Source organism: Cherax quadricarinatus, chromosome 19 (assembly GCF_038502225.1).
Source record: "Cherax quadricarinatus isolate ZL_2023a chromosome 19, ASM3850222v1, whole genome shotgun sequence".
NCBI lineage: Eukaryota > Metazoa > Arthropoda > Malacostraca > Decapoda > Parastacidae > Cherax > Cherax quadricarinatus.
In genome coordinates, this window is record NC_091310.1 from 43,519,633 (window position 1) to 43,541,302 (window position 21,670).

Genomic DNA, 21,670 nt, shown 5'->3' on the forward strand with positions numbered 1-21,670 from the left:
CGGTTTCACTTATCCGCAGTTTACCCTGGCCCAAAAATAATGCTTAATTTTGCTTAATAATGACCCCAAAGTGCAAAAGCAGTGATGGTGGCAGAGGGAGAGGGATTATATTTTTTTTTTTTTTTGTTTTCAACCGATTTATTTTATTTTTGGTGTACTTTTAGAGGTGCATATATAGTTTAATGTGACAAAGTTTCAGTATGATTGGCCAACAAACAACATAGAAAAAAAATATTAACATAATTTTGATATATGGCAGCATCCCCTGACAAATTGGCACTACGAGTGGCACTTCCGACATTCCCAACTGTTAGAATACAACTAGCACGAATCTTTTACGTTGCCATTTCATCTAATATATCTTATTATCATGGTAAAAAAAAATACATTTGACAGAATATTTGGCATTCACCAAAATATCTGCCTTTTACCCCCCACAAAATCAAAAATATTTGAGATATTCCAAAAAATCCAACATTAAAAATTAAAACACACTTTGTTTTATATTGTCTGTGAAAATCATTTCAATACAATCATTAATAATGGTTCAGGTCCGCGAAATAAGTGAATAAGTTACTTCCGAGACATAGGCCTAGAACGCCGGTAGGCCTACCGTCAAAAAAAAAATTTTCTTTTTTCGCGAAAATCGCGTTTGTTTCGGTGTATTTCTTAGTAAACTGATGTTCTAGTGCAGTTATCCTCTTCAAAACATCGTTTTCTCTCACTCACAGACCAAACAATACAACATGGAGACGAGGAGTAACTTTTTTATATCGAAATATTGCTGGTCGACTCTCGCTATATTATGGCCTATTTTATTCAGTCTAGAGTATATAACATGTTTGTTTGTTATTTACAGTGATTATTATATCATATTAGATCAATTCTGATAGATAAATAAGCCGTATAGTTAATATATAAGCTGATATAAGCGTAATAATGAAATGATTTCACCTGGCACTCTCTGGAGAGGGATCACTGCCGAGTGTACCCAGGTGCTTCCCGATAGGCTAGACGTCTATTGATAAGCTCCACCTACTCTTATATGATGCCAAATAATCAATTATTATATTAGAAAGAATAATGCAAAGAAAAAGCGATAAAAAACAAGGAAAAAATTCCAAAAAATACATAGGTTGAGAACAGACGCGCTACCTACATCGCCGCCACCATACCTGATATAAATGACTATAATTTCTTGTAGAAACGTTGTAGAACATTGATTCTTGTACCATTGTGTTGCCAAAGAGTTAAGCTATTTTTCTATATGAATAACTCATTTTCATAAATTTTCGAATTTTTCTTGAGAGCGCTGAAAAAATCCCTCGCTTCCCCCCTTAAGAGAAGCAGTGAAGTGCTTCCCATCAGTGAAAAATGATAATTCTAAACTTAATGTGTGTGCTTTATGAATTAAAAGTTTATCATAGGCATGTATGTAAATGAGAAATGACTTGCACATAGGGTTCGCTACTATCCACAGTAGGTCTTGGAATATATCCCCCGCAGGCACGTAGGTCCTACTGTATTTGTTTGGGGGTGTACCAGCAATGACAGTTCGAGATACTTAAGCAGTAGCAGGAATGTGCAAGTGCCAGATGTAAATAAAATAGGGGTGACCTTTAATTTAATCAAGGTTTGAAAGGTTTGGTAGTAGGTAAAACTGTACATGTTTTAAAGAAAATTATTAAACAAGTAGAATCATAAATGCACAATCAGCTCAGTCTGACAGATTATGTGCTGCTGGACAAGTAGCGTGCCTTTCTTGTTATCTTGAATTATTAGGGTACTGAACTTTTAACTTTACTAAGATTAAATTCTCTGTTTACTACCACTGTCATAATCAGGAAAATAGATAATCAATTTTCTAACAAGTTCCTGTTAAACCTACTGACCTTGTTATGGACTATCATCCCATGATTTCATTTAACATATGCCTAAGCAAAGTCCAAGTATACTACAGCCTCTCCTCACTTAACAACAGAGTTGCGTTCCTAAGACCATGTCGTTAAACAAATTCATCGCTAAGTGAGGAGCATACTACAATGGTAGTGGGTTTGTATCAACAATCTCTGATATTGTTTTAATGTCACCTCTGCACCATTCATAACACTTCTGGTACATTTTTAAATGTTTATACAGTAGTATTGTACATATATTGAAATAACAGAATAAAGAAAATTAGCTCTAATATACATCATTTAGGTACAAATACTGGTCAGAGAGCCCAGTGTATGTCCGAGGCGTTTGTAAACGAGTCGCTAAGTGAGGAGAGGCTGTATATCTATATTTTGTCATAATGGTTTTAGTAGTTGTGACAAGCATGAACCTCCAGCTTTAAATTCATGTTAACTTGGGCTGTGGGGATTCAAGCTCTTCCATCATGCATCAGTCTTTCAAAAGGCTGATGCATGACATTACTGCAACTGGGCTAATATTTTGCCAAAACTTACCATCAAGAAACCTCCCCTGAAGGGATTTTCATAAACAGCTCCATGCATCTGGCCCTGGTACTCAATGTGGGCATATTTTCTATTTCCTTTTCAAATTCTGGGCAGAGGTAATGAAAAAAATATCTCAGTTCATTTTGTTAAGTGGATTGCTGAATACTGATACTTACAATTCTTTCAAAATTTCACAGTATGCAAACGTTTTAAGAGTAGAGAACCAATTTTTAGCGTTTTTTTTTTACTTGGATTTTGTATATACACGTGTAGAAACTAAGGATTTTTTAGAATATCGGACTGAAACATTGTCATTAGCTTCTCTCTCCTATGTGCAGATTGTTCATGTGTTGTTCCAGTCGTGGTGTTGTGCCTTTTTGTTCTTTATGGGCCTCGAATGGTAAGCATCTTATTCTTTCTAACTTTTTTAACGTTCTTTTAATCTCTCTTTCATTCCCATGAGGCTGCTCTTATTGCTTCCAAGCACTCTAAGAACCAGCTTCACTTTCTACATGATTGTCTTACTGAACAAGTTTTGCCCCCCCACCTTCCTTCTCCCAGTTCTTCAAATTTAACTCCTTGGGCACTCCCTTTCCTGATCATGCCTTCTTTACTCTCCGTAAACGTCGTGCTCCCTCTTCTTCTCTCCCACAAAATCTCTAACCTTGTCACTACCATTGCTTTGACATTACTTGCCTTAATTCGCAAATTCATTCTACTAAACTACAGTACAAACTTCGGTGTCTATCTCGGATAGCCCTTGGTCTAACTAAATTCTCCCTCACTGTGTTACTATTCTGTTTTTTGTCACACACTCCCAACATTAGCTTGAACTTCTTGGTTTTGGTCTTTCCTTTGCCACTTCACCTACTCCTCACATTGGCATTTACCTGATTAGCTCTCGATTCCTTTCGTCAGTCTCGCTCTCGCGATCTTCCTGATCTGTCTACCTTTTGTTGTGCTCTCCTTTCTGCTCTTGATAGCCTGTTGTCTAAGAATTACCACCTTCCTAGATGCTATCAATTTGCCCTTTCTTCTCGTAAATTTAATACCAATATTGTTATCCTTTCTTCTGAAAAAGGCAGTTCGGTGGTTGTCTTTGATCATGAGGATTACCTCTGCAAAGTAGAAGCCTTGCTCTCTGACTCATGTACCTACACTCTAATTTTCAACCCTCTTGATCACATTAAGAGAACTTTCAACAACAAACTTAAGACTCTCTCCGATCTCTGTCCTCCTGACTTGGATCTTGCTCAACGTTTGTATTATTTGTCCCTTTCTGCCTCATTTCTATGGTCTTCCTAAAATTCAAACCTGATATCCCTCTACATCCCATCATATCCTCCAGAGGTTCTGTCTCTTAATCTCTTGCCTTTTGGCTGGCCAAAACTCGCACTCCCTTTCTTAGTACCTTTTCTCCTGCTCACTTCGCTCAATCTCAAGACTTCCTTGAACATGTTCGCCCTCTCAAGACCTGTAAGATACTTAGTCTTGACAGTTTCCCTTCACTAATGCCCCTCCCTCTTAATGATGTTCTTAATTTTCTCAGAGTGAAGGTCCATGAAGGGTTACTTAATCTCCCTATAGCCAGATAACATATTTACACTATCACATTAAGTGAGCAATATAGCAAGGCCTAAAAAATGCATGTACTCTACACACTAAAAACAACAGACATAGCCCCACTCCACAAAGGGGGCAGTAAAGCAATAGCAAAGAACTACAGACCGATAGCACTAACATCCCATATCATAAAAATCTTTGAAAGGGTCCTAAGAAGCAAGATCGCCACCCATCTAGATACCCATCAATTGCACAACCCAGGGCAACATGGGTTTAGAGCAGGTCGCTCCTGTCTGTCCCAACTACTGGATCACTATGACAAGGTCCTAGATGCACTAGAAGACAAAAAGAATGCAGATGTAATATATACAGACTTTGCAAAAGCCTTCGAAAACTGTGACCATGGCATAATAGCACACAAAATGCGTGCTAAAGGAATAACAGGAAAAGTTGGTAGATGGATCTATAATTTCCTCACAAACAGAACACAAAGTAGTAGTCAACAGAGTAAAGTCTAAGGCGGCTACGGTGAAAAGCTCTGTTCCGCAAGGCACAGTACTCGCTGCCACCTTGTTCCTCATCCTCATATCTGACACATACAAGGATGTCAGCCACAGCACCGTGTCTTCCTTTGCAGATGACACCCGAATCTGCATGACAATGTCTTCCATTGCAGACACTGCAAGGCTCTAGGCAGACATCAACCAAATCTTTCAATGAGCTGCAGAAAACAATATGAAGTTCAACAATGAGAAATTTCAATTACTCTGATATGGTAAACATGAGGAAATTAAAACTTCATCAGAGTACAAAACAAATTCCAGCCACAAAATAGAGTGAAAAACCAATGTCAAAGACCTGGGAGTGATCATGTCGGAGGATCTCACCTTCAAGGGCCATAACATTGTATCAATCGCATCTGCTAGAAAAATGACAGGATGGATAATGAGAACCTTCAAAACTAGGGACGCCAAGCCCATGATGACACTCTTCAGGTCGCTTGTTCTATCTAGGCTGGAATATTGCTGCACACTAACAGCACCTTTCAAGGCAGGTGAAATTGCTGACCTAGAAAATGTACAGAGAAGCTTCACGGCATGCATAACGGAGATAAAACACCTTGATTACTGGGAGCGCTTGAAGTTCTTGAACCCGTACTCCCTGGAACGAAGGTAGAAGAGATGCATGATTATGGAAAATCCTAGAGGGACTAGTACCGAACTTGCACACGAAAATCACTCACTATGAAAGCAAAAGACTCGGCAGACGATGCAACGTCCCCCCAATGAAAAGCAGGGGTGTCACTAGCACGCTAAGAGACAACACAATAAGTGTCTGGGGCTCGAGACTGTTCAACTGCCTCCCAGCATACATAAGGGGGATTACCAATAGACCCATGGCTGTCTTCAAGCAGGCACTGGACAAGCACCTAAAGTTGGTACCTGACCAGCCGGGCTGTGGCTCGTACATTGGATTGCGTGCAGCCAGCAGTAACAGCCTGGTTGATTAGGCTCTGATCCACCATGAGGCCTGGTCACAGACTGGGCCGTGGGGGCGTTGACCCCCGGAACTCTCTCCAGGTAAACTCCAAGTAAACACATTACTTACCTTAAAATATTTTTGTCCAGAGTTTATAGCGAGTGGTGAATACATTTACTGTAGGAAGTCTAAATAAATGAAGAATGGGTATAACTGAAAACCACTGTATTAGTGAAAAGCTGTAAAGTGGGGGGGTCTCTCTCTATTTTATATATATATTATATAATATATACAGTACAGTGGACCCCCGGTTAACGATTTTAATCCGTGCAAGAGGGCTCATCGTTATGCGAAATAATCGTTATGCGAATGAATTTTCCTCATAAGAAATAATGGAAATAAAATTAATCCGTGCAAGACGCCCAAAAGTATGAAAAAAAATTTTTTTTACCACATGAAATGTTAATTTTAATACACACAAACTGAAAAAGGCATGCACAATTAAATGACACTTACTTTTATTGAAGATCTGGTGATGATTGATGGGATGGGAGGAGGGGAGAGAGTGTGTTAGTGTTTAGAAGGGGAATCCCCTTCCATTAGGACTTGAGGTAGTAAGTCCTTTTCTGGGGTTACTTCCCTTCTTCTTTTAATGCCACTAGGGCCAGCTTCAGAGTCACTGGACTTCTTTCGCACAAGATATCTGTCCATAGTGGCCTGTACCTCTCGTTCCTTTATGACTTGCCTAAAGTGTTTCACAACATTGTCAGTGTAATAATCACCAGCACGGCTTGCAATAGCTGTGTGAGGGTGATTTTCATCCATGAAGGTTTGCACTTCAAGCCACTTAGCACAGATTTCCTTTATCTTTGTAGTAGGCAACTTCTTCAATTTCTCTCTCCCCTCCTCTGAACCAGTTTCCTCAGGTCTGGCCTCTTGCTCTTGAAGTTGATCTATCAGCTCATCAGTGGTTAGTTCTTCATTGTCCTCCTCCACCAACTCTTCCACATCCTCCCCACTAACCTCCAACCCCAAGGACTTTCCCAATGCCACAATGGATTCCTCAACTGGCACAGGATTCTCAGGGTTAGCCTCAAACCCTTCAAAATCCCTTTTGTCTACACATTCTGGCCACAGTTTCTTCCAAGCAGAGTTCAAGGTCCTCTTTGTCACTTCCTCCCAAGCCTTACCTATAAGGTTTACACAATTGAGGATATTAAAGTGATCTCTCCAAAACTCTCTTAGAGTCAGTTGAGTTTCTGAGGTCATTACAAAGCACCTTTCAAACAGAGCTTTTGTGTACAGTTTCTTGAAGTTGGAAATAACCTGCTGGTCCATGGGCTGCAGGAGAGGAGTGGTATTAGGAGGCAAAAACTTCACCTTAATGAAGCTCATGTCCCCATAAAGTCGCTCTGCCACGTCTGTAGGATGACCAGGGGCATTGTCTAACACCAGGAGGCACTTAAGTTCTAATTTCTTTTCAGTTAGGTAATTTTTCACATTGGGGGCAAATGCATGGTGTAACCAGTTATAGAAAAATTCCCTAGTGACCCATGCCTTACTGTTTGCCCTCCACAGCACACACAAATTATCCTTGAGGACATTCTTTTGCCTGAACGCTCTGGGAGTTTCAGAGTGATACACTAATAAAGGCTTCACTTTGCAATCACCAGTAGCATTGGCACACATCAACAAAGTAAGCCTGTCTTTCATAGGCTTATGTCCTGGGAGTGCCTTTTCCTCCTGAGTAATGTAGGTCCTGCTTGGCATTTTCTTCCAGAACAGGCCTGTTTCATCACAATTAAACACTTGTTCAGGTTTCAGTCCTTCAGTTTCTATGTACTCCTTGAATTCCTGCACATATTTTTCAGCCGCTTTGTGGTCCGAACTGGCAGCCTCACCATGCCTTATCACACTATGGATGCCACTACGCTTCTTAAATCTCTCAAACCAACCTTTGCTGGCCTTAAATTCACTCACATCATCACTAGTTGCAGGCATTTTTTTAATTAAATCCTCATGCAACTTCCTAGCCTTTTCACATATGATCGCTTGAGAGACGCTATCTCCTGCTATCTGTTTTTCATTTATCCACACCAATAAGAGTCTCTCAACATCTTCCATCAATTGCGATCTTTGTTTCGAAAACACAGTTGAACCTTTGGCAAGAACAGCTTCCTTGATTGTCTTTCTGGTGCCCACAATAGTAGCGATGGTTGATTGGGGTTTCTTGTACAGCTTGACTAGGTCGGCTATACGCACTCCACTTTCATACTTATCAATTATCTCTTTCTTCATCTCTATAGTAATTCTTACCCTTTGAGGTGTAGGGTTGGCACTAGAAGCTTTCTTGGGGCCCATGGTCACTTATTTTCCAGAAACAGCACCGAAAATACTGTAATAATACGAAATATTCCGAGTGTATGCTTGGATGTTACCGCAGAGGCTGGCTGGTAAACAATGGGACGGAGCGGCACATGTGAGGCTGGCTGAGGGCACATTGGACGCGTCTCGGACGAAAATCGGTATGCGGGTTTTTAATCGGTATGCGCGGCAAAAATTTTGCGATAAAAGTAATCGTTATGCGGAAAAATCGCTATGTGATGCCATCGTTATGCGGGGGTCCACTGTATATGTATATATATAACATAATATATATCACAAACACACCTGGCCAAGCACATCAAGAAATTAGAGAAAGTGCAAAGGTTGGCAATGAGACTGGTCCTGGAGCTAAGGGGCATGTCCTACAAGGAGAGGTTAAGGGAAATTGACCTGACAACACTGGAGGACAGGAGAGAGGGGGGGGGTATATGATAATGGCATATAAAATACTCAGAGGAATCGACAAGATGGACAGAGACAGGATGGTCCAGAGATGGGACACAGCAACAAGGGGTCACAACTGGAAGTTGAAGACTCAGATGAGTCACAGGGATGTTGAGAAATATTTCTTCAGCCACAGAGTTGTCAGGAAATGGAATGGTCTGGAAAGTGATGTAGTGGAGGCAGGATCCATACATAACTTTAAGAAGAGGTATGATAAAGCTCATGGAGCAGGGTGAGTGACCTAGTAGTGACCAGTGAAGAGGCAGGGCCAAGAGCTATGACTCAACCCCTGGAACCACAATATAGAACCCCTTCAGGCTCAATTTTATTTTTTTTGTATTTTATTTATTTTATGTCTTTGCAAACAGTACATTGAGATTTTGTATTTACAATAGTGGGTTGCAATGCAAAGAGAGCCTCTATTATGCCTTGGCATTATGGGCCAACTTAACATTATTGGCTTTCAGACTACTTAACACTAAGGATTTTATCATAGTTGTACAGTAGGACAGTAATTATTTCATAGTTGAACAGTACATTATTAATTATAAGTGAATTAAATTTGTATAAGAAAAAGGATATATTCTTATAATCTAAAATGCTTTTTGTGGAAAACAATGGTTTAATTATATTCCTGTCAACAATGGATAAAAGGTTCAAAGTGATTGTTGAAGTTATGATGTGGGAGTACATAGGTGAGTATGTGTGTACTTAGTATTTAGCGTTTAGTCTAGGGTCATTAAGTGGCTTTTGAGAAGGGTCTTAAACTGGTTTTCAAGCTGGGTTACTTTAATATCTTCTGGTAATGAATTTAATATTTTAGGGCCCTTTATGTGTATAGAGTTTTTACGGTGTGATATGGACACGAGGTATATCAAAAAGAGATCTGTCTTGTGTTGTGGTCATGTGTCCTGTTTAAGTTGGTGAGAAGCTTGAGTGGAGGGTTCATATTTGCGTGTATTGTTCTGTGTATGTAGTAGGCACATGAATAAGTATGGATGTTCTTAATGGTGAGCAGATTCAGACTTTTGAAAATTGGTGGAGTGTGCTGGCGGGAGTGGGAATTCGTTATCATTCTTACTGCTGCCTTTTGCTGGGTTATGAGGGGTTTTAGGTGATTGGATGTTGTTGATCCCCATGCACAAATTCCATATGTAAGATAAGGGTATATGAGTGTATGGTACAGTGCCAGGAGAGCTGATTGTGGAACGTAGTACCTTATCTTTGATAGTATGCCTACAGTCTTGGAGATTTTCTTGGTGATTTGTTGTATGTGTGTCTGGAACTTAAGGCTACTGTCAAGGTGGATACCTAGGAATTTTCCCTCTTTGAGTCTTGTGACTGATGATCCATTTAGCGTTATGTTAATCGATCATTTGCAGCTTTATTTCCAAAATGAATGAAATAGGTTTTATCAGTATTCAGGGTAAGTTTATTAGTCATCATCCAGGCAGATATTTTCTGCAATTCGGCATTGACTGTGTTTGCTAGTATGACCGTATTTGGGTGGGAAAAGACGTATGTAGTGTCATCTGCAAATAATATGGGTTTGAGTAGCTGTGATGCATTCAGTAGATCATTGATGTAGATGAGAAAGAGGAGTGGTCCAAGGACACTTCCTTGTGGGACTCCTACTGTGATTGATTGGGTGGAAGAGTTTGCATCATTTACATACACATATTGGGTTCTGTTACACCCCATCAACTAATTACACGAATACCACCTGGTGGTTCACACTTACACTCACTCACCCATTTGACCATAAACAGAAATAGCAATCTCAATCTTAAAATAATGAATCCTAACTAGTCATAAGTTGGCCTGTGATACTCCAATACTGAAACTATGTATTGTGCCAAAACAAAAGCATTCACAATGCTAAACTCACAAACTAGTATTTATTCATTTAGCCATAATACCAACTTACCTCATAATTTGTAATATTTTAAATTTAATGATTAATCTAAGTCTGCCCGAAATGCCTAGCCATGCTAGGTGTTCTAGTGGTACACTCTGTAATTATTATTTTACTACATGTAAACCACACAATAACCAAATTCTGTAAACTCAGCATTGTAATCCTTATAGAGAATAAACTTTGAATTTGAATTTGAGTTACTAAGGTATGATTTTAGGTAGTTGAGGAAGTGGCCTCTGATACCATAGTGCGTTAATTTGGAGTACAGCAGTTCATGGTCGACTGTATCGAAAGCTTTACGTAAATCAATGAAAATGCCCAGCGGGGCTTCTTTCTTTTCGAGTGCGGTATATATTAGTTCTGGCATGTGTATGATAGCATCATTCGTGCTTTTATTATTCCTGAATCCAAACTGACAAGGGTTTAGTATGTTGTGTGAGACGAGGTAGGAATAGATCCGTCTATGCATTAATTTTTCAAAGATTTTAGAGAGCAGTGGTAAGTTAGATATTGGTCTATAGTTATTCAAGTCAGCTTGGTCACCTCCTTTGTGGATCGGAGTGACCCTCGCTATTTTGAGGATTGTTGGGAAGGTAGCTGATTCAATGGATTTGTTAAAGAGCGTTGCAATAATTGGTGACAATACTTGAGAAGCTTTTTTGTACATAAAAGTTTTTAAGGGTGTTTATGACGAGTGTAACTTCTATGGGGTTGGTTGGAGCTAGGAATAGCGTATTTGGGTAGGTACCTATGAGGTAGTCTGATGGACGGGTGTTTACGCTTCGTATTTTGTTGGCTAGATTTTTACCTATGGTGGAGAAGAAAACATTGAGTCTATTTGCTGTTTCAGTAGGTGTGAGTGGGGGTTCATCTGATTTTGTTAGTTTGATTGTTTTGTTTTTGGATAACTTTTTATTTCCAAGAATTTCAGATAGTTTTTTCCAGGTTTTTTCATATCACCTTTGATGTTATGTAGTCTATTTTCATAATACAATTTTTTAGATCTTCTTATCAGGCTGGTAAGTGCTCAAGGAACTGGAGTACAGGCCCAATTCCTTAGATCAAGAGCTCTCTCACCAACATCACGAAACCTCCCTACTGGGGTTTGGAAGATAGAAATCTCCAAGGATAATACTTGATGTAAGATCTTAAAAGGCAACTATCTTTCTTATATTATGAGGGGAAAACACCAAACCCATAGAGGTCATACAGTGCATGGGGGAATGGGAGGCAATCATGATGAATCCAAGGAAGAGGAGGACAGGGCCAATTCCTCGGATCAAGAGTCCCTCACTATCTAAGAACTGAAGGGGGCTCTGTCAATATCCTCCCAACAACCACTGACCTACCCCCCTGCCTCCCCCTACCCTTGCTACATAGCCAACCACCCTTTACCCATTTGTTGGCCCCCCCCCACTACCGGACCATACTCTCCCCCCCCCCCCCCGACCTTACTCCTAACCCACAAACCCATCCACCCTTAACCCAACTCTTGCCACACACCCCACCACCCTTGACCTTACTCTTACCCCACACCCCTTGCCTCTACTTTTGCCCCACCACCCAGATCTTACCCTGGGGGTGGAGGGTGAAGGTAGGGTCAATAAACAGGTATTAACAAGAGGCAGCAGCACAAACATTCTTCCTCCATCACAACACAGCGCCTACCATAACTCTCACTTATTTCTCCACCTCACACATCTTCACTACACTGCTCAGTCATCTGGTCCATGCCACTGCCACCTCCCGCCCATCATGTCATATTTACACCTCGTAGACATGCAAGATGGAGGCTTAAAATGTGAAAAAAGGTGTAAGAGGACCAACCTGAGAGAGATGGTTGGAAGTGGTGTTGTAAACAAGACAGGAAACCCCATTATTCTCCTCCTCACACCTCTCATCTTCCTCTATACCTCCTCTACTATTATACAAAATTAAAACTAAACTATTTAATTATTTGTATGTGGTGTTATAAAATTTCTGATTGATGCTTTTTGCAGTGTTTCTCTCGTTTCTAATCAAATTAATAGTCAAAGTATGAGTTGGTTGAAGTATCTAGTAATGTATGACGCATGCGCGTCTGCTAGTGTGGATTTTAACGTATAGATGGTGGTAAAATCATTAACTTTCTTAAACATTTCATCATGCTAATGTCTGAAGGATTTATTTATTTATTTATTTATTTATTTATTTATTAACAATTTGAGCACACATACAGAGGTACAAAAAAATACAGATAAGAGCAGCATGCCAAAGCCATTTATACTATGCATAGCATTACGGGCTGGCTTAAAATTAACTTAAGATTAACTAAGCAATGATGAAATCAGTGATAAAACATTAATGTAAACAGATTACTATAAAGCACAAGTGAGTATTACAAAGACAGGTCATATGGTTGCATGCATTGCTGTTCATTCAGTAGAATGGAGTATTCTGTTAGGTAGTGTATTTAAAAAAATAATAAAGTTAGATTGGGTCCTAGGTTTAACATTTGTGTGATATAATTGTGAGTAACATTTAGGATATACAATTTATAAGGTTCAGTTATTCAGTATTTATTTGGTTTTGAGTGAGTAAGTGATCTTTGAGAAGAGACTTGAATTTATAAACAGGTAGTGTTTCTTTTATATTTACAGGTAATGAATTCCAGATTTTAGGGCCTTTTATGTGCATTGAGTTTTTGCATAGCGTGAGATGGACACGAGGAACATCAAAGAGTGATCTGTGCCTTGTGTTATGGTAATGTGTTCTGTTGAGGTTGGCAAGGAGATGTTTGAGGGGAGGGTTAATATCAGAGTTAAGTGTTCTATGTATGTAATAGGTGCAATAATAAGTATGGATGTTTTGTATGGTGAGTAGGTTGAGTGTTTTGAATATTGGTGGAGTGTGTTGCCTGTAGTGAGAATTTGTTATCATTCTAACTGCAGCCTTTTGTTGGGTAATTAGTGGTCTGAGATGAAGGATTACAGACGAATAGTAAGTTTATTCAGGTACACACAAATATAGTTATATAGATTATCTTACATAGCAGCGTATGTGTAGAGAACCTAGGATAACCCAAAAAAGTCAGACAGAGTGACTTATTTCCATGATAAGACAAGTTGTACTAGAATGGCATTGATAAAGCCACTGAATGGAGAAACGTCTACAATAGATACCCAGATGTTGCACATGTGTCTCAATTTTTCATGATAAGACAAGTAACAGGGCCATAACAATTGCAAACAAAAGTTATAGTGATACTGACACGATGTACACTTCAGGACATTTATTAAAATGAGACATTTGGCCCCAATAGAAATAAGTCACTTTGAGTTTTTTGATAGTTTAGTTTAATATGTTTATTATGCACCCCATACCCATCCTGTGGGCGGTAGTCAAAAGATTACAGAGGTACATAATTGGTCCAGGGACTGGACTCCAAAGTTTTGATAGCTGAACTAGGTACAAAGGTAATGAGCTCACAAGTTACATTATTATTATTATAATCAAGGGGGAAGCACTAAACCCGTAGGATTATACAGCGCCTATGGGGGGATGGAAGGCATTCAGGCTTAATTCAGGGAACTGGAGCACAGATCCAATTCCCTAGATCAAGAGCCCCTCACCAGCGTCAAGGAGCCTTCCTTGAGGGGTCACAAGTTACAAAGGTAATGAATTCTGTAGAATGGTTACTTACGTTTATACTTTGGCTACAATCATGAACAAATTATAGAGTAATGAGCAATTCACACTTCCACACCCGGTCACAACTGTAATGAGTTATTGGTGCAAATATTGATTGTTGAGTCACACACACCACACACACACACACACACACACACACACAGACACACACACACACACACACACACACACACACACACACACACACACACACACACACACACACACACACACACACACACACACACACACACTTTAGTTTAATATCTTTATGCACCCCATACCCATCCTGTGGGCGGTAGTCAAAAGATTACAAAGGTACATAATGGGTCCAGTGACTGGACCCCACTGGACCTACGTAATTTACACTAAGTATGATGGTTGTACTTATGTGTACCTGTGTCTAAATAAAGTTAATTACTTACACACTTGATAATCGACCCTGCAACCATGTGGAAAATTGCATTTATCTGAATGTATTATTATGTACATAACAGTAAATGAACAGATAATTATTATTTATCAGTTAGACAAGTAGGAATTTGGAACACCTAGGTCGCAAAAAATGTCCCCCTTCGATACCTACCACTGTCATATCCACAAGTTGCTCTGGACCTATTAATTAAATGAAATATGTATCACCAGGAATACTGGTAAATATATAAATTTGTGGACTGTATATTAAAATTAAAAAAAGGATTATATATATATATATATATACACACATTTACATTACAGAAGGAGATTAATGTGTATCATACTCAGAAAACCTGTCTATCTATGAAAATAACACTGGCCAGGTTACTACATAAGACCTATCTGAGGTTCCTGGAGTTGTCCTGTCCAGTCGCCTGATATCTCAAGTTATGCAGGAATGCACATCCAACAATTTCGCCTCCTATTTGAGAGGTGTCAGCCCAAATTTAACCTCTAGAGCACGAAAAATTCTTCCCATTACTCACAACGTGTTATTCAATTCAAACAAAATGGCGACTGTCCTTCTGTGAAGACGCAGGCTTTCCGTTTTCTATGACATAAATATTATTAAATACAGTATGGCCATCTATTTACATGTAACTACTGTATTTCTGGAAAATATATACAGTATTTTCCACAAACCATGTATAGGTGAGTACCTTGCCAATCAGCATAGGGATGCCACAGGACAGTTTACCAGGAATTCCCTCTACTAGTACTTAAGTGCATCAAGGACCTTCCCTATATTTCGAAGGAACTTAAAAGAATTCTGCTTACAGATGACACAACTTTTATCTTGTCAAAGAACCCCAATGGAAATAAGCAAAAGACCCCTATGGAAATATCAAGAACACCAATAGAAATATCAAGGACCCCACTGGAAATAAGCAAAGGGCCCCGATGGAAATAAGCCACTTGAAGATGGTGGCTGAGAGAGTGGCTCTAGAGATTTCCGGCAGAGTTCCAGATTTTTGGGCCCTTTTACGTATAATGAATTTTTACAAAGATGAAGCCGGACATGGAGTATGTTAGAGATTTTTGTGCCTTTTATTATGTCTATGGGTCCGGTTGCAACTATCAAGAAAGTGCTTCAGGTCGGGATTAATATTAGAATTTATTCTGTAAATGTAGGATGCACAGTAGTAAGAGTGAAAGTTTTTGTGTAGTAAGTAGGTTTAGGTCTTCGGAGAGTGAGGGAAGGGAGTGTTGTCTAGTAGTGGACTGTATACCTGGAGTATACCTAGAGAGGGTTTCGGGGGTCAACGCCCCCGCGGTCCGGTCTGAGACCAGGCCTCATGATGGATCAGGGTCTGATCAACCAGGCTGTTACTGTGTGATCATTCATACTACGGTTTTTGTTAAGTTATTATTGGCTTAAGGTGATTTGCTGCTGTGGATCCCCCAGGCACAAATAGCGTAGATGAGGTAAGGGTAGATCAGTGAATAATATAATGTAAGTAGTGCTGTTTGTGGTACATAAATAATGTATCTTTGAGAGGATGCCAACTGTTTTGGACACTTTTTCTTGTTATGTGTTGGATGTGGGTGTTTAGTTTAAAGTTGCTGTCAAGGTGCAGACTAATAAATTTTCCCCCATTATATTAAGCAATAAGAGTATTGTTAATCATAATGTTTAGTTGGACATTACTTGCTCTGCTCCCAGACATAATGTAGAAGGTTTTGTCATTGTTAAGTGTGAGTTTATTGGTAGTCATCCAGGTTGATATTTTTAAAAGCTCTTCATTAACAGTGTTGTTGAGTGATTCTGGATTTGGGTGGGAGATGACAAAAGCTGTGTCGTCAGCAAAGAGAATAGGTCTAAGTTGTTGCCATACATTTAGAAGGTTGTTGATGTATTAGAGGAAAAGAAGGGGTCAAGAACGCTTCTCTCTGGAACGCCAATGTCCTGAGGTCTTGATGAGGAGGTTGTGTCCTTAATAAAGGCGTATTTCTGTCTGTTAGTAAGGTATGACTTTATATAAGCAAGTGCATGATCTCTAATACCGTAATGATCAAGTTTGTGATGTAGGATGCTGTGGTCTACTGTATCAAAATATGTCGATAAAGAGTCCTAGTGGATATTCATTTTTCTTATTAAGTGCTGTGTAAAATAGATCTACCATTTCTCTAATTGCGTCATTTGTGCTTTTGTTTCGCCTGAAGCCAAATTGGCAGGGTTGAGAATGCTTCGTGATGCTATAAAGGAGTATAATCTTTTATGTATGAGTTTCTTAAAGATTTTGGATAGCAAAGGTAAGTTAGGTATTGGCCTATAGTTGTTTACATCTCTTGGGTCTCCACCTTTGTATACTGGAGTGATCCTTGCTATCTTGAGTAATGTTGGGAAAATGCTGATTTCTAGTGATTTGTTAAAAAATAATGTGATAGTGAGTAGAGGACTTGAACTGCTCGTTTGAACAATAACAATGGTACCTGAGCTAGATTTCCTGGTTTATTTATTAGTGAATTAATAATCAAGGTGACTTCAGTGGGCTCCAACCAAGCCCAATGTCGCCTGCCTTGAAGAGGGCAGTTAGTGTACAGCAGCATTCCAGCCTAGAAAGAACAAACGATTTGAAGAGAATCATCATGGGCTGGGCATTCCTAGTTTTGAAGGTTCTCATTATCCATCCTGTCATTTTCTTAGCAGATACGGTAGGTACATTGTTGTGGTCTTTGAAGGCGAGATCCTCTGACATTATCACTCCCAGGTCCTTCACGTTACTTTATCGCTCTGGAGTTTACCTGGAGAGAGTTCCGGGGGTCAACGCCCCCGCGGCCCGGTCTGAGACCAGGCCTCCTGGTGGATCAGAGCCTGATCAACCAGGCTGTTGCTGCTGGCTGCACGCAAACCAACGTACGAGCCACAGCCCGGCTGATCCGGAACTGACTTTAGGTGCTTGTCCAGTGCCAGCTTGAAGACTGCCAGGGGTCTGTTGGTAATCCCCCTTATGTGTGCTGGGAGGCAGTTGAACAGTCTCGGGCCCCTGACACTTATTGTATGGTCTCTTAACGTGCTAGTGACACCCCTGCTTTTCATTGGGGGGATGGTGCATCGTCTGCCAAGTCTTTTGCTTTCGTAGTGAGTGATTTTCGTGTGCAAGTTCGGTACTAGTCCCTCTAGGATTTTCCAGGTGTATATAATCATGTATCTCTCCCTCCTGCGTTCCAGGGAATACAGGTTTAGGAACCTCAAGCGCTCCCAGTAATTGAGGTGATTTATCTCCGTTATGCGCGCCGTGAAAGTTCTCTGTACATTTTCTAGGTCGGCAATTTCACCTGCCTTGAAAGGTGCTGTTAGTGTGCAGCAATATTCCAGCCTAGATAGAACAAGTGACCTGAAGAGTGTCATCATGGGCTTGGCCTCCCTAGTTTTGAAGGTTCTCATTATCCATCCTGTCATTTTTCTAGCAGATGCGATTGATACAATGTTATGGTCCTTGAAGGTGAGATCCTCCGACATGATCACTCCCAGGTCTTTGACGTTGGTGTTTCGCTCTATTTTGTGGCCAGAATTTGTTTTGTACTCTGATGAAGATTTAATTTCCTCATGTTTACCATATCTGAGTAATTGAAATTTCTCATCGTTGAACTTCATATTGTTTTCTGCAGCCCACTGAAAGATTTGGTTGATGTCTGCCTGGAGCTTTGCAGTGTCTGCAATGGAAGACACTGTCATGCAGATTCGGGTGTCATCTGCAAAGGAAGACACGGTGCTGTGGCTGACATCCTTGTCTATGTCGGATATAAGGATGAGGAACAAGATGGGAGCGAGTACTGTGCGTTGTGGAACAGAGCTTTTCACCGTAGCTGCCTCGGACTTTACTCTGTTGACGACTACTCTCTGTGTTCTGTTAGTGAGGAAATTATAGATCCATCGACCGACTTTTCCTGTTATTCCTTTAGCACGCATTTTGTGCGCTATTACGCCATGGTCACACTTGTCGAAGGCTTTTGCAAAGTCTGTATATATTACATCTGCATTCTTTTTGTCTTCTAGTGCATTTAGGACCTTGTCGTAGTGGTCCAATAGTTGAGACAGACAGGAGCGACCTGTTCTAAACCCATGTTGCCCTGGGTTGTGTAACTGATGGGTTTCTAGATGCGTGGTGATCTTGCTTCTTAGGACCCTTTCAAAGATTTTTATGATATGGGATGTTAGTGCTATTGGTCTGTAGTTCTTTGCTGTTGCTTTACTGCCCCCTTTGTGGAGTGGGGCTATGTCTGTTGTTTTTAGTAACTGTGGGACGACCCCCGTGTCCATGCTCCCTCTCCATAGGATGGAAAAGGCTCGTGATAGGGGCTTCTTGCAGTTCTTGATGAACACAGAGTTCCATGAGTCTGGCCCTGGGGCAGAGTGCATGGGCATGTCATTTATCGCCTGTTCGAAGTCATTTGGCGTCAGGATAACATCGGATAGGCTTGTGTTAATCAAATTTTGTGGCTCTCATAAAAAATTCATTTTGATCTTCGACTCTCAGTCTGGTTAGCGGCTTGCTAAAAACTGAGTCATATTGGGACTTGAGTAGCTCACTCATTTCCTTGCTGTCATCTGTGTAGGACCCATCTTGTTTAAGTAGGGGCCCAATACTGGACGTTGTTCTCGATTTTGATTTGGCATAGGAGAAGAAATACTTTGGGTTTCTTTCGATTTCATTTATGGCTTTTAGTTCTTCCCGCGATTCCTGACTCCTAAAGGATTCTTTTAGCTTAAGTTCGATGCTTGCTATTTCTCTGACCAGTGTCTCCCTACGCATTTCAGATATATTGACCTCTTTTAGCCGCTCTGTTATTCTTTTCCGTCGCCTGTAAAGGGAGCGCCTGTCTCTTTCTGTTTTACATCTACTCCTCCTTTTTCTTAGAGGAATAAGCCTTGTGCATACATCGAGTGCCACCGAGTTAATCTGTTCTAGGCATAAGTTGGGGTCTGTGTTGCTTAGTATATCTTCCCAGCTTATATCGGTTAGGACTTGGTTTACTTGGTCCCACTTTATGTTTTTGTTATTGAAGTTGAATTTGGTGAATGCTCCCTCGTGACTAATCTCATTATGTCGGTCTGGGGCTCCGCGCATACATGACTGAACCTCAATTATGTTGTGATCTGAGTATATTGTTTTTGATATGGTGATATTTCTTATCAGATCATCATTGTTAGTGAAGATGAGGTCTAGTGTATTCTCCAGTCTAGTAGGCTCTATTATTTGCTGGTTTAAATTGAATTTTGTGCAGAGATTTAAAAGCTCGCGTGAGTGTGAGTTTTCATCAGAGCTGCCTCCTGGTGTTATTACTGCAACAATATTATTTGCTATATTCCTCCATTTTAGGTGCCTTAAGTTGAAATCCCCCAGGAGCAAGATGTTGGGTGCAGGAGCTGGAAGGTTTTCCAGACAGTGGTCAATTTTTAACAGCTGTTCCTGGAATTGCTGGGATGTTGCATCCGGAGGCTTGTAGACTACCACAATGACTAGGTTTTGGTTCTCGACCTTTACTGCTAAAACTTCCACTACATCATTTGAGGCATTTAGCAGTTCTGTGCAAACAAGTGACTCTGCAATGTACAGGCCAACCCCCCCCCCCCTTTTGCCTGTTCACTCTGTCACATCTGTATAGGTTGTAACCTGGGATCCATATTTCGTTGTCCAAGTGATCCTTTATGTGGGTCTCAGTGAAAGCCGCGAACATTGCCTTTGCCTCTGCAAGCAGTCCACGGATGAAAGGTATTTTGTTGTTTGTTGCTGGCTTTAGACCCTGTATATTTGCAAAGAAGAATGTTATCGGACTGGTGGTATTGTTGGTACTGGGGGGGGGATTTTTTTTCCGGCATTAGTATCTATTAGTATCTATTGTATGGTTAGAATTTGTCGTATACCCTGATACAGTTTTAATTTCTTCAGGTTTTCCATATCTGAGTAGCTGAATTTTCTCTTCACTGAACTTCATATTGTTTTGAGTGGCCATTCGAACATTTGGTTAATGTCCGCTTGGAGTTTTGCGGTGTCTTCGATGGAGGTCATTGTCACGGCAATTCGGGTGTCATCCGCAAAGGATATGAGGATGACGATGAGGAATAGAATGGGAGCGAGTACTGTGCCTTGTGGAACAGAGTTTTTCACCGTAGCTGCCTCAGACTTTACTCTGTTTACTACTACTCTTCTTGTTCTATTTGTCAGGAAGTTATAGATCCATCTACCAACATTTCCTGTTATTCCTTTATCACGCATTTTGTGCACTATTACACCATGGTCACACTTGTCGAAAGCTTTAGCAAAATCTGTGTATACTACATCTGCATTTTATTTATCCTCTACAGCATCCAGGATCTTGTCATAGTGGTCCAGTAGCTGGGATACGAAGGAGCAACCTGCTCTAAACCTGTGTTGCCCTGGGTTGTGTAACTGATGGGGTATCTAGGTGGTTGGCGATCTCGCTTCTTAGAACCCTTTCAAAGATTTTTATGATATGGGATGTTAGTGCTATCGGTCTGTAGTTCTTTGCAATTGCTTTACTGCCACCATTGTGGAGTGGGGCAATGTCTGTTGTTTTTAGTGTGTGTGGGATGACACTTGTGTCCATGCTCCCTCTCCATAGAATGTTGAAGGAACGCAACAGGGGCTTCTTGCAATTTTTGATGAACACGGAGTTCCATGAGTCTGGGCCTGGGGCAGGGTGCATGGGTATGTCATTTATTGCCTTTTAAAAGTCTTGTGGTATTAGGATAATATCCGCGATTTTCGAGATGACCAACTTTTGGGTCTCGTTCATAAAGAATTCATTTGGGTTGTGGACCCTTAGTCTGGGTAGTGGCTCGCTGAACACTGAGTCGTACTGGGACTTTAGTATCTCACCTTTCAGGGATTTTTTGGGGCGACAAATTTTTTCTCTCAAAGTGGAAAATGATCATGATGGCGCTGTTTGTTGGATCAATTGCTCCCCACAAACATGAGAAAATCCGGTGTATATAGCTTTCATGGAACGTTACAAGAGTTTTTATAAGATAAATGTGCCGTAAAAGGAGCCTCAGACATGGAAGAATTGATCAAGAGAAAACAACCTTGTATTATGCTAAAAGTTTAATTTTTAGTTTAATATGTTTATTATGCACCCCATACCCGTCTTGTGGGCGGTAGTCAAAAAATTACAGAGGTACATAATGGGTCCAGGGACTGGGGGCCCCAAAGTTATGACAGCTGAACAAATTACAAAGGTAATGAACTTTTACATGTCTATATCTGGTCACAATCATGACCAAGTTACAAAGGTAATGAACAACCTACACAATCATGAACAAATTACA

The 21,670-nt window shown here is 40.4% G+C and overlaps 1 protein-coding gene across 4 annotated transcripts in view; it reads right to left on the reverse strand.

Annotated features, from left to right (window-relative positions):
* LOC128688371 (serine/arginine repetitive matrix protein 5) overlaps nt 1-12,117 on the reverse strand; it is a 113,711-nt gene extending 101,594 nt beyond the window's left edge. For 2 of the 4 annotated variants that reach the window (XM_070086757.1, XM_070086756.1), the window contains exon 1: nt 12,058-12,116. The gene's annotated coding sequence lies outside the window, so the exon portion shown is untranslated. Of the gene's footprint in view, nt 1-12,057 lie in introns of all 4 variants that reach the window. The other 2 variants (XM_070086758.1, XM_070086760.1) reach the window with 2 other exon arrangements.
* Nucleotides 12,118-21,670: the final 9,553 nt, after the last annotated feature.